This window comes from Chionomys nivalis, chromosome 16 (genome assembly GCF_950005125.1).
Source record: "Chionomys nivalis chromosome 16, mChiNiv1.1, whole genome shotgun sequence".
Classification (NCBI taxonomy): Eukaryota; Metazoa; Chordata; class Mammalia; order Rodentia; family Cricetidae; genus Chionomys; species Chionomys nivalis.
Window position 1 is genome coordinate 40,656,184 of NC_080101.1, and position 13,629 is coordinate 40,669,812.

The window sequence follows — 13,629 nt, forward strand, 5'->3', positions numbered from 1 at the left end:
GTTCCCAATTCCCTTTAATTGTCTTGTAGGTTAATACATTTTAACCTAAAGCAATAGCCTTTTGCTATGACACCAAGATGTAAATCTATTCCAGTTCTCTTACAGATACCTACAGATTCCTGAAAAATTCTACTGCTATATCAAAAGTCAAGTCTGACAAAAAAAGAATGAAAGAAAGAAAGAAAGAAAGAAAGAAAGAAAGAAAGAAAGAAGGAAGGAAGGAAGGAAGGAAGGAAGGAAGGAAGGAAGGAAGGAGGAAGGAAGGAAGGAAGGAAGGAAGGAAGGAAGGAAGGAAGGAAGGAAGGAAGGAAGAAAGAAAGAAAGAAAGAAAGAAAGAAAGAAAGAAAGAAAGAAAGAAAGAAATTGTGTCACGACACAACTGGAACACACAGGATCATGGCAGTCTCCGTTCTACAGCCCACTTTCTCAAGAACTGAGTCCAGGAGAGCAGCAGTAGACCTTCCCAAGGACAGTGACTCACTTTATCCAGTTACTTCACTCTGAGCCCTAGCTCTTACAGGTCCTACCCCAGTAACAGTAAAGCAAGCTTAAAGGTCATGGAGTTTGGGGGACAAACTTAAATCATATCCAAACCCAGACTTTTGGGTAGATCATCATCATTGTTCGGCTGTTTTCCTCCAGGCACACACTCTCATCCTCCTTGTACTGGAGGGTGTTGAGAAGCAGGCCAGGATGGATTCTGTGAGGGCTTCTCTTATGTTAGAGACATGGGCCCTGTTGGGAAACCAATGTCCTCTTCATTGACATTTCAGATAATGAAATACAGGGTCTAAACATGAGTTAGCAATGTACCTATATCAGGGTAACACCAGACATTTCTCTCCGTTTTGAAAGCCACAGCAATCTTTTTACTTTTAACCCCTGTCCTCATCCCCACATCTCTTTTTGAAACAAGGTCTCCTGTAGTTCAGGCTGGCTTGGAAATTGCTGTGTAATCAAGATGACCTTGAGTCTGTGATCTTCCTGTTGAGCATGAGGATGTGAAACCATACCATCACACCCCTGTTTGCCCCACACGTTTGCATTTCTTCCACAGTTGTTACAAACCTTAATGGGAGGGCAACCCAAATGTAAATTCCTCTTTCTCTAATTCCATTTTCTTTATTAAATCCAACAATGACTCATTATATATTGAAATGTTTATGCAGAACTGGAGAGAAATTACAGCTGTTTGGACAGCCAGAGGGCTTTCTCATTACAAGGAGAAATAAACACTTTAAATTCTGATGGTGACAAGCTGTATACTGCCTTGAAATAGGCGTTGCATAAATCTAATTCCATGAAAACCTGAAGCCCTTATTCAGGTTAAAGTGAACAGAAAATGTAACAGCTCAGGGATGTGCAATTTTTAGAGTCAGTGTCCTCATTATGGAGTAAAAATAGAAATATCTAGGTAGTATTACTGTCTTGTTCTGAAGTAAAACAGGGGAATAAGCCTACATGGCTTTAGTTTCTTTGAGAATCTTTCTGAGAATGTGAAAGTCATGAAGTCTCAAAAATATAAAGCAATGATAAGGAAACACAATTTGTTAAATTATATAATATGTTAAAAATAAACGCATAGCTAGGATTTTGCAAAAAAATAATATAACAAGAACAATAATAGAGTGTTCTGGGAAGAGCGTTTGAGTATCAGTTGTGTAAACTATGTGAGCTCCTTCTTACATTCTCGCTGAATGAGAAAAATCAAGACTGCTGAAAATATTTGTGTAATTTTTAAAAAAAACCTTTCTTCTCTAGTTTACGCTACCTCAGAATCAACATCTTTCTCTGTTAATTCTAGAACAAAATGAACCTATAGCAAATATTATTACTGAAAAAATTTAAAAGGCATAGTTCCAACTTCGAATTCTTGGCTGCTGTTCACATCATTGCCTTAAAAAAGAGAAATTTGATCATTGTGGGGAAGGGACATTTTCAGGACAAAAGGACAAACAGTTTTGGTGACTCACCTTTTTCTCTCCACCAAAGATATTTCTAAAACAGTCTGTCCAGGTTTTTTTTTTTTTTTTTTTTTTTTTTTTTTTTTTTGTCCCTGCCTCTGATGTTTTAAATAAGCCAGGGTGAAATCTAGGCCAACTTTGTCCCTGACCCCATCTGCCAATTTCTAAGTTTATATATCAGACACTGGAGGGCTTTTATCTATTTCATAAGTCATAATTATTTAGAGAGAAACTATATGACCTGCAGTGCTGCCAAAAGGATGTCTGTTTAAAGAGTGTTCAACCGCAGTCATCTGTCAAGGGGAGCAAACAGAGATAGTTCCCAAATGGTGTCTAATTACTCAACTCTCAGGCAAAACTGCTGGACTGGGGCATACATGTCTGAGATTCCCCAGTCTCCACCTAAGTCCAAACCAACGAAATGCATTGATTCTTCTTGAAGTAAAAATACTGCTTGAACTGATTTTGAGCAACAGTAAGCTTCAATGGCCAAATAAACCTGGGCTTAAATTATAATTTTCATAACAAGACTCATTAAGTGACAGGAACAGAGAAATCCTTTTGGATATATTAAATACTAGTGGTGAAAGGTAGACCAGGAGAATGCACTGTGCTGGTTTTAGAACTTGAGTCTAAATACTTGCTAAGAGAAGTAGGCAACAGAAAAAGTTAGCCAGAGGGAAGAAGGCACAGGTGTCATATTTCATCTCTCTCTGTCTCTGCCCCCCCCTTCCTTCCTTTCTTCCATTTTCCTTTATCTTTTGGACACATCTCACTTTGTAGCCCTCACTGTCCTGTACTCACTATGTAGATCAGATTGCCTTTAAACTCACAGACATCCACCTGCCTCTGCCTCCTGAGTGCTAAGAATGGCATGATAGCTAAAAATCATGTCATGAGAGTGAGGTTTGGTAATGTGTAGAGCATTTATTGGCTTCTCCTCAGAGTAAAACCTTTTACCACCCCTCCCTACTCAAGCTCTTCTTCCTGTCACCATAGCAACCAAAAATGCCATAATAAACACAGTAAGATCATTTCAAGAGATGAGAGAGATTCTGGTGCCTCTTTGTAGGTGTTTAATTTTAAGGGGCTGACCTTTCTTCTCTGAGCATGGGATGCCTCAGATGTGAATATCTAAGGACTCAGCATTCAGAAGCCTATATCAACAACTGATCACCAAGGATACCACACAGAAAGCCATGAAGACAAACCTCAAAGGTCAGCACTGACTCATTAAAAATGAGGCCAAAAGAAAATACAGAGACTCTAGATAGAAAGGCATATTCCAGAAGGAATGGTCCAGGTTCTTCTTCAAGCCTGTAAGCACAGTCCTTGGCAGAAAACAGGGATGTAGGATGAATTGACACAAGGTGAAACTGTTGACTTCCACATCCTCTTACTTCTAAACCCTGCCACGTGTCCCTTTCTATATATGTTATTCTTCCACAGCAAATTCCTTTCTCTCCTTTTCTGCCCAGTTCAATGGCCATTTTCCTTGTAAGATTCACTGTTGGATATGACATCTACTGAAGATTTCACTATGGGAGTTGTTTTGATTGTCTTGACTTTAGCTTCAAAGAAGTTTCTTGTTTGCTCAGAGCTTAGAATGCAGGTATAGTGGTGATGGGGCAGCCAGCACCACTGCAGTTAAGATGAGGCCCCTAGAGAGGAATCATGTCTAGGGTAGCATCTCCCCTATGACTTTCAACATGACCTTTAGTAAAGAAGTTTCTTAACTACTCAGTCTGTTCAGTGTTCTTGTCTGTAAACAGGTGGTAATAGAAATAAGCTACCAAATAAAGTAATATTGAGGGTAAAAATCAGAAAAGTACTTGGCATTATATCAGGAAAAGCAAACACTATATACATGCCATGATGACAGTATCATTATCCATTGTCGGCCTATCATAAATTCAATGGCTCATGAGTTGATAGTAAATTCAATGGCTCATGAATTTATAGTATTCTAGAAAAGAATACAAGACTTTTCATTTGGGTTTCTTACAGATCATTAGCTTCGTAAAGATTTACCTTCATTGGAGTTCAAGTCTACTAGCTCAAGGTAGCCAACAGAGAAACTGAACCAATGACAAGTCAGAACTGTGTAATATTTTTAAAGAAGAGTTGTTTTGACACTTGTAGGGTTATCATGGGATGTAACGTCTGTCTGAGACTGCTCCCTGGAAAATGTCTCAAGCTGAGGCAGGAAGAGGTACTCATATACTTGGGGCTATCATGGTCACTTTAAATATGTAACAGCATACTAAATTCTTTGAAATCCTTTGAGTTTTGGAAAGGGATTTTTTTTTTTTTTAGAACAAGTTAAATGTATTCTGGGTACATATCTCAATAGTTTAAGTAAACTTTTTTTGGGGTTTTATGGAGTTTGTTTTTAATTTTTAATATTTATGTATTCCGTGTGCATATCTGTTCATTCCATAGCACAAATGTAGTGGTGAGAAGACATTTGTATAAATTAATTCTTTGGTTTAGGAGATTGAATTTAGGTTCAGTCTTGGCCACAAAGATTTTTAGCTGCTAAGTCGTCTTTCTCCCATTAAAACTTTATTTTTATTTGATTTTTTTTTTTTTTAGAGACAATCTCACCATGTGGTTCCAGCCTGGCCTGAGCCTCCCTAGTGCTGAAGTCCAAGTGTGTGTCTCTACCCTGGCTTAGTAAATGTTCTCTGAGAGGTCACTTTTTAAAAATGTTGATTTTATTGATGTGTGTGTGTCCTTAATCCCAGTGGATATACCTACATAACACTCTACACCTATGACTCAGGGAACTCTGTGCAAAAGGGGACAGAAAGATTGTAAAAACCAGAGGATCAGAGAGAGTTCACTAATTAATTAATTAGGCAATTGGTTACACAAAGTCACTGGGTGAACCCCAATCAAATGGCTGGTGTCCTTGTCAAAACAGAACATTAGGATATAAGCGGGCACAGCAGAAATCTCATGGGAAGACAGAGGGAGAAGCCAGCTATCTGCTGTAATGGGATATTTGTATACCGTGGGAAGATGGATTGCTGTGGTTGCTATAATGAAAAGATGAAGAGCCAATAGACAGATAGGAGGGATAGGCAGGACTTCCGGGCAGAGAGAGAGGAAGCAGGAGGTGAATCAAGCCATACAAGGGGCACCAGGAGACAAGGAAAGGAAACAGGAAATACAAGATGGCAGAGAGGTGACGCTGCATGATAGAACATAGATTAATATAAATGGACTAACTTAGGTTATAAGTGCTAAATGAGACAAGTCTAAGTTTTGAGCCAAGCTTATATACTTAACAAGTCTGTGTCACTATTTGTCAGCCAGTGACTGGCAGAGAAACTACTACATTTGACTCCCAAGGTAAGTCATGACCATACAGACAGAAAAGTCATGCCAGCTAGTGTCTGCAGTCACCTGTCCATGAGCACTCACAACAGTTGGCTGCCACTCTTGGGGACTCAAGTGGCCTGAGCAACTTCCCAGCGCTGGGACTATAAACAATGCTCTCTCCTGCACCTGCCAGCCTGAGTCTAGGCTATCAGGGAACCCAGTGGGTGGAGTCAGCTGCCAGAGGTGAGCAGTTTTTAAGGTTTGGCTCAGGCAGTCTGAGAACCATGGTGGCACTTAGTAAAGCCAGGTCATGGAGGGGGGATATACCTCTAAATAGGTACTTAATGCTTTAAACCTAAAAGAAACTGGGTATAGACAGTTATAGAAAAAGTAGTTCAGAAATAATAAAGTCTTTTTTAAAAGAGTAAAGTAATAATAATAGTAACAATAAGCTATGCAGGAATGGGAAATACACAGGGCATCTGGATTCTGTATGGTGCTTTGTTGACTTTAAATTTTTAAATGTTAATGTACTACAGCAATAGCTGCTGAAAGACACTGGATTGTGGAAACTGCTAAATTAAACCAGCCTATATACTTAAGAATGTCTTAACTTCAAAATGAAAGTCAGAAAATATGTTTCGTTGGGGGAAAGGTTATGCCTTTGTTTTCATGGGAAACAAAAAGTAATGACTCTCTTCAAAATTAATGAAGATCAGATTTGACTGAGAAATATCTGAAAATATTGGTTACAAACATGAACTAAAAAAAGACAAGAAAAACTACAGGACAGATGATGTATGTAGAGCCCGGGTCTACCCTTGTTCCTGGGGTTCATCTTGAGGACAGTTTCTGGTCAGCTAACTAAAGCATTCTGTTTGTTCCTGTGCTCCCCCTGCCCCACCTGGTGATTAGCTGTAGGGCATTGACTCCATCATTGGTATGGTAATTTCCCACCTACCTGGGTGGAAATCCTTGTGCAGCAGCTAGGTATATAAGGTTTTCCCCAAGATTGAATAAATGGCATTCGGCTGATCTCCTTACGAATGACCCAGGTCTCTTTGTGTGTTCTTTCAATCTCCAGGCCCTTGCCCGACTCACGTACGGTACAGATACAGTGGTGCTCGAACTATAGAGGGTGTAACACAAAATCAGGTGTTACAATGTATACACTGATCCCTCTTCTATGATGACATCTCTGAGACTGAGTGAGACATGATAAATCTTATTGGCTACAGTGTCCTCATGACTTATTATTACATGCTATCCTTTCATATGACATGGATTGATTATATTATATAGTCCAAATGGACTTATAAAGTTGAGAGATGCCTTTTACCTACTCAAACATAGAACAAAAAAAAATCATTTTTAATTGACTTGTGCACATTGCACATTCAATACTTGTGTTAATGCAGATATTTATGTTATCTTTAAAAATTTATGTGTTTTCAGGGGAAAAAAAAGGACCAGACACCAATAAACAAAGTAGATCAGGTGATCTGGTCTTAGAATGCCTCTGTTTCAGTTTCCTCAAAATTCTATATGCAGAACAACTTCAAAGCTGCTAGTTGAGATTGTCCAGCCTCATAAACTATCCAGATAAGATTTAAGATAAGCTCTATACTTTCCCATCACACAAAGACTAAACAAAAATAATACATCTAGCTCTCAAAGGATGTTGAAGGAGCTGCGGGATGCATTCCTGTCACCCAGCTCCCGGCCACCTGGCTAGCTTATGCCCCAAAATAACAACACACAAACTGTATTCTTTTAAACACTGCTTGGCCCATTAGCTCTAGCCTCTTCTAAGCTAACTCTCACACATTAATTTAGCCCATTTCTAATAATCTGCGTAGCACCACTAGGTGCGCTTATCGGGAAAGATTCAGCATGTCTGACCTGGTGGCTTGCTTCATCGCATCTGGCTCTGAGAGGAGCTGCCCTGCATCTGAGCTCACTTCCTCTTCCTCCCGGCATTCTGTTCTGTTTACTCCACCCACCTATGTTCTAACCTATGAGGCCAAGCAGTTTCTTTATTAATTAACCAATGACCTTCCTCCATCAAAAGGACTTGGCCATTATCCCAATTTCTCAGGGTCCCCTAAAGATGCCATTGCCCCTAGACAACAGGAAGCAATCTAGAGAACATGATGTCCACATTCCCAAGAGGTGAGGTGGGTGGTTTTTGGTCATTCGGTGGGTTATAGATCTTTGCCATCATTTGTGGGATTGGTTGAAAATTGTTACTGGTCATGGTAAGGGAGGAAATTAAACAAGGGGGGTTAGATTCAAGGATCTCTCTCTGAAAAGAAAAGGGGAGATACAGGAATGATAAAAAAAAAAAAGCAGACTAGTGAATCTACTTTTAACTAAAAACAACTATTAATCTCAAATATTTTACATTGGTATGGATTTTTGTTTATGGATACAAATTTAAGGTTATTTTTGCTATACAATATATATGTTTCTACTTTTGTTTAAGGTAATGTTCCTATGTAGATCATTAAAAAATGTTAGGTTTTAGTTTTTAAAAGATACTTAGGATAATAAAAATAGGCTAGTAGTAATCTATATTAATTAAACCTATAGTCATGTTATGTATGCTTTCAAGGCCATAAAAAGATATATTTTAAATAAATATATGGTCTTAAAGCACTTCAAAAGACCTATAGAATATGATATTTAAAATGTTTTGATAACATAAGGCTTTCTATAATAGTTCAGACACATGTACTCCTGCCAACACCAATTTACTTCAAAAAAAAGATGAGGGGCATTGAAGAACCTCCATACTGAGTTTGATTTTATTGTGGCAAAGCTAACTATTTGGTCAAGAAACTGCCCTTACCATGACTGCTGAGAGTATGCTGTCTACATTGGACAAGCAGGACACAAAAGAAAGCAACTGCTAAACTTTGCCATGCAAGGTACAACAGTCCTTCAAGATTCCTGCTTCACAGAAAAGTCTGTCAGTTATTCTAGGTCAGTAGGCTGAAGATGGATGCTTCAGTGTTGCAAAGGAATCTTAGTTCAGGCAGCCATCTGTTTCTGACATTTCTATAGTTTTGGAAGTTGCTTGGTCTGCTATTCCCATCTACTCAGATAATATTATATCCTTTTCAGATTTCTGATGGGGTTGAAGAACAGGCAGTTATAGTTTTACAGTTTTCCTTGTTACCAAATTTAGAAAAGAAACGTACATAAGGGATGAAAGGTTTATAAGGTTGAGAAACATAAAAAGCTTAAGCTGTTTATTTAAGATGTTTTAAGGTCTCTAACATGATAGTTTTAGGATGGTAATACAAGTTATGATAGAAAGAGGGTTCAGTATAAAACTTTGAACTCACCAAGATAGGATATATAATACAGCACTTTCTCCAAATTTGCCATATATAAATGGATTGGACATTATGAATGCAATTTTTACCTAATAATTGTTCTTATTGCATATAGTTTTACTATATTAGAGTTAAAATCCTTCCTTCTTATTTAGACAAAATGGGGAAATGTTTTGGGATATTTGTACACTGTGAAGATGTATTGCTGTGATTGTTGTAATAAAAAGCTGAACACCCAGTAGCTAATCAGAAGGAATTGATGAGACTTCTGGGCAGAGAGAGAGGAAGCAGGAGATGAATTGAGGCATGTCCTGACCATTGGGATATGAATCAGTGTCCCTGGTAACCTGGAAGAGAAAGGAATGAAGGGGCAAGAGACATGAGAAATGGACAGCAAGTCTTTATTCTGATCAAGCTGCCAATCTCAGGGGCATTATATAGCAAACAGGCAAGGGGGAGGGTAGGATGCTGGAATGTTAGGTCTGGAGAGGCCTCTAACTGATAGGAAGAGATTAAGGAGATACTGAGGGTCTGTGACTGTTAACTAACAAAGGGAATGTTAATCACTTCTTAAACCTAGGGCCAGCAGGTCTCACAGGGAGATAAGACTCTGGGTTGGTTATTTTTCTAGGCTTGGAACTTGCCCTAAGGAGGTTTCTGAATAGCTTATTTAACTTGTGAACTTAAGATGGCTATAACCAAAATACAGGTCTTTGCTCCTGGCAGAGGCACACAAGAGACACCAGGAGACATGAAAAAGAAACAGGTGATACAAGATGGGAAAGGTAACGCCACGTGATAGAACACAGATTAATATAAGTGGGTTAATTTAAGCTATAAGAGCTAAATATAAACAACCTTAAACTATAGGCTAAGTTTTCATAATTGATAATAAGTCTTTGTGTCATTATTTGTGGCTGGTGGCCGACAAGAAACTACTACTACAATCTCCAAGCCAAGAAGAGCATTCTCAGAAGAAAGCAATCTTGCTTGAAATTGGACTCCATTCTTCAGAACTATGAGAAAATACAGTTCTGCTGTATAAATCACCTGGTTTGTGGCATTCTGGTGAGTAGCTGGAGCAAGCTAAGCCAATGGGCTCTTCTATGGCAGCCACATAACCAAAGGATTCCAAAGCATTTAATAGAAACAATAGGTGTAAAAAGACAGTAACAATCTAATGAAATGCAAATCTTAGACTTGCACCTTCTCCTCAAACATTAAAAAGTATTTCCTCAGTTTATCTGGCTCAACAAAAATAACAACATGAACTAAGTCATATCAGCCACAGCTATGTCCCACAAAGATACTTGGGGAAAAGTCAAATTCTTCAGTGAACTAATTAAATTTATATGCTTTTACCCCGTAAGTAGAAGCTCTATTCTTTTGGGGACAATAGTATTAGTCAAGGCAAATAAGTCTTGCTCAACAGGGCTCTCACCCCTATTTTGACTCTTTGTATTGATTTTACACTGTTAAGAGCACTTAAATTCTTCTCTGTAATAAGATAATTTGTGCCAATCTGTGATCTTAGTGAGCAACATTCTCCTTATTTTTGTAACCAGTAACTAATCATTAATATCCGGGAACTAAAGCCGAACTAAATTCTTCTTCAATACATCTCAGCAATGTTATTTTGAATTTCAGGTTACCCAAATACCTACCATACAAGGAAATAGTGTTCCTATTTGGGAAAGTCATGAGAGGTGATTTGGGAAAAGATTAAATAGGCGCGAACTTTCTCATAATATAAGAGATTTCTACTTCAACCTACAAATGACAGGATGGATTTAATGTGCAGTGTGTAACACTTTCACAACTACAGTTCTTAGACCAGAATGGGTGTCACGTGCTGAGTGAAACGCAGACAGACATGAAGAAAGAGAAGTTGGATATTGGGGTGAACTGGACAACAGGTGGGAGTGTGTGCTTTATAGTCCTGTTGCTGGGAGCTTAGGGAACCACCTCCCAAAGCAGCCCAAAACTGCACGGTATAAAAGGGGTGGAAGCAGAGGGATTGCATTAGCTTGGTTTTGATACAGAATACTTTTAATTTTTGTTGACATTTTGAGTACTTCCTTTATTTTTTATGACTTTCTAAGGTTACATAATCAGTTTTGGACTAACACAAAGTTTTAAATGAGGTGATATGATGTCCACTGTATTAGTTACAACATTCAGAGCCACAGACCAATAGAATGTGTGTGTTTCATAAAAAGAGTATTTACTAGACTGGTTACATGATAGGGGCTATGAATTTGATATTTTATTTTATTAGTTTTTTTTATTTTACCATAGGAATTATATAAAATTGTTTATTTTTAAGTACAATAGGTACACTTAAAGAAATATCAAGAACAAGACAGAACACTTCCATAGCTTCACATGTCCATCCCTAATCAATAACTAGTTAACTAAAAGGGGAGAAATTGTAGATTTATAGTTTTTATGATTTTTGTTTGTGGCGGGTCCTGAGCAGCACGAGGCAGGTTTTGTCCATGGGTCCCAGTGCCTGGTCCCGAGCAGCAGGGGCTCGGCAGTGGGTCCTGAGAGCCACCAGCCCCAAGCAGGGCCCAGCCATGTGGCAAGCAGCTGGGCAGGTGACAGTGAGTCCCCGGAAGGTGCAGTTTCCCAGTGGTGAGCGGACGGCTGCCAGCAGTGGCTGGTTCGCGGTGGGTAGAGGGCACATGGGCAGATATATTGTACAGAATAGAATTGGATATTTATTACTTGGGGGGAGGAGGAGGAGAGGACACACACGGGGGCGGGGGGTGGAGTGGAGAAGTGGGGAGAGAGGCAGAAGCGAAGTTGCCTCTCTAAGAGGAAGATGGAAGAGAGAGAGAGCTCAGGCCAGAAGCTGAAGATCAGCCTGGCTCAGCAGATGGGGGAGGGAGTGGGTGTGGCTTGTCTCTTAAAGAGTCAAAAACCATAACACTGAACATCTAGCAGGTGCTACCTTAACCTAGCTATTAAAGTTATCACCAAAATTACATATATTGCATTCTATCTTAATTTGATTTTGAAACCCTGCTAACCACTGGGCTCTGGGAAACCCATGCTGCAGGCATATGCTGTGTATAGAAGGTGCTTCCTAACCTTAGATGAACCCCAGCTGACAATTAATTCCTGCTATGAGAGTATGTTCTCTTAGATGTCTAGGCCAGATAAGTCTTCAGATGACACTATCCAAGCTTCAAATACACCTGAGATCTCAGAGGAGAACTACTCAGGTGAGTTCCTTCTGTAGATCTAAGGTAGAGAAGAGTAGCTGTTTTCACCTTCAGGGTCTTGGGATGGTTTCTTATTGGAATAACTGAACATGAGCAACTCATGACTAAGCTGTGAGGTACCAGAGACTTGAGCCTTGGTTATTGTCTGCACTATATAACTTCTACATAAGTGCCTGCAACACAAGCCAATAAATACTTGGGATAAGTGAATGAATGGTAGCAATGTTGACTTTAGAGAGTGATTTGGAAAGCTACTTCTCTTAAAAAAAAGCTGTCAAGCAAAATCTAAAAGTTTATCTTCTTTTTACTTAACAATGACCTGAGCAAGCAGAGGGAGTTTAAAACTATTTTAATTTTACATTTACATTCAGAAGTGGGTCATACACTTACTTATCTAGAAGTGGGTCTCTTAAAAAATAGAATGCCGTGTCCTAAATATTTAAGGGTCTCATTAAGAATGTAGTTTTAACACTCTATTTACTCTTAAATTAGGTCTTTACATTTCTGTCCACCTTAACTTTTGCCAGTTTTTGAGATGTATCAGAGTCAGGGACAAAAAAAAAAAATGTAGCAAAAGAAGAGGACAGAATGTCACTGTTTGGCTCTGATGATGCTATATTTTTGGATACTTGTAAGGTAGGACATGGTATTCTCTCTCTCTCTCTCCTCTCTCTCTCTCTCCTTCCCTCTCTCCCTCTTTCCTTCTCCTCCACGATACATTTGAAATAGCTTCCCAGACTGCTGTCTGAATCATTCTCATCTGCCATGGCCAGCTGTAGGAGCATAAGAATGATACAGACATGACTGACTAGTGATTACGAGGGCTGAGGACAGAGCTCATTGCTAGAGCACAGCCTAGCATGTGCAGATCTGTGTTCCAACCCCAACAATGAACTGAAAACAGAACAGCAAGAAGGGAACAATGAACGTGGTCTAAAGGGGAACGAATAGTCAGAGTTGAATGCATGGTGACTCTGAAAGTGTCCCCTATGCATATTGGAGCCCACTGTACTATTTCTTATATGAGCAGCTATGAAATAGCAACTCTTTAAACATTTACAAGTCCATAATAAAGAAGTGCCACATCTTAGTGCCCTATATTGAAAACAAGTTAAATGTTAATTAAATTCTATAAAACACACTGCTGTGCAATAAGCATCACTGGCGAATGAAAGGCAATTATAGGCGATTCTAATGTAAATTAGTGATCTTTATGTTCTAGTTCAGTTAAATTGCTGGATCATTTGTGTGATGTTTACCTTGTGAGGCAATGAGATATTTAAGGAAAAACTGGCTGCATTTCCCATACAATATGCTACAATGCATATTGCTGCAGAACAAAAGCACTCAAACATCATTAGCTCTAAATGGAATTTTTGCTACCAAGCATGTATTACTAAATTTAATCAATATTCATCCTTGTGGAAAGAGAAAAAGGCATGAGGCTTACTTTGGAAATTGTTGAGCTGGAGAAATAATACGGTCAGTAAAGTGCTTTCCTGTGTGAGCACGAGAACCGGAGTCAGAGCTCCAGAACCCACATAAAAAGAAGGGTGTGCAGGGAGGTGGGGACACAGCTCCCTGAGGCTCATGGCCAGCCTGCCATACTGGGCAAGCTCCAGGATATAGAGAGGCCTGGTCTCAAAGAGTCAGGGAGAGGACACGTCAGGAAACGACACGCAAGCTTGACTGCAAACCTGCACATGTTCACACGCACCCCACCTCCACCCATATGAGAAATAATGACTCCCCTTATCAACACCTGCA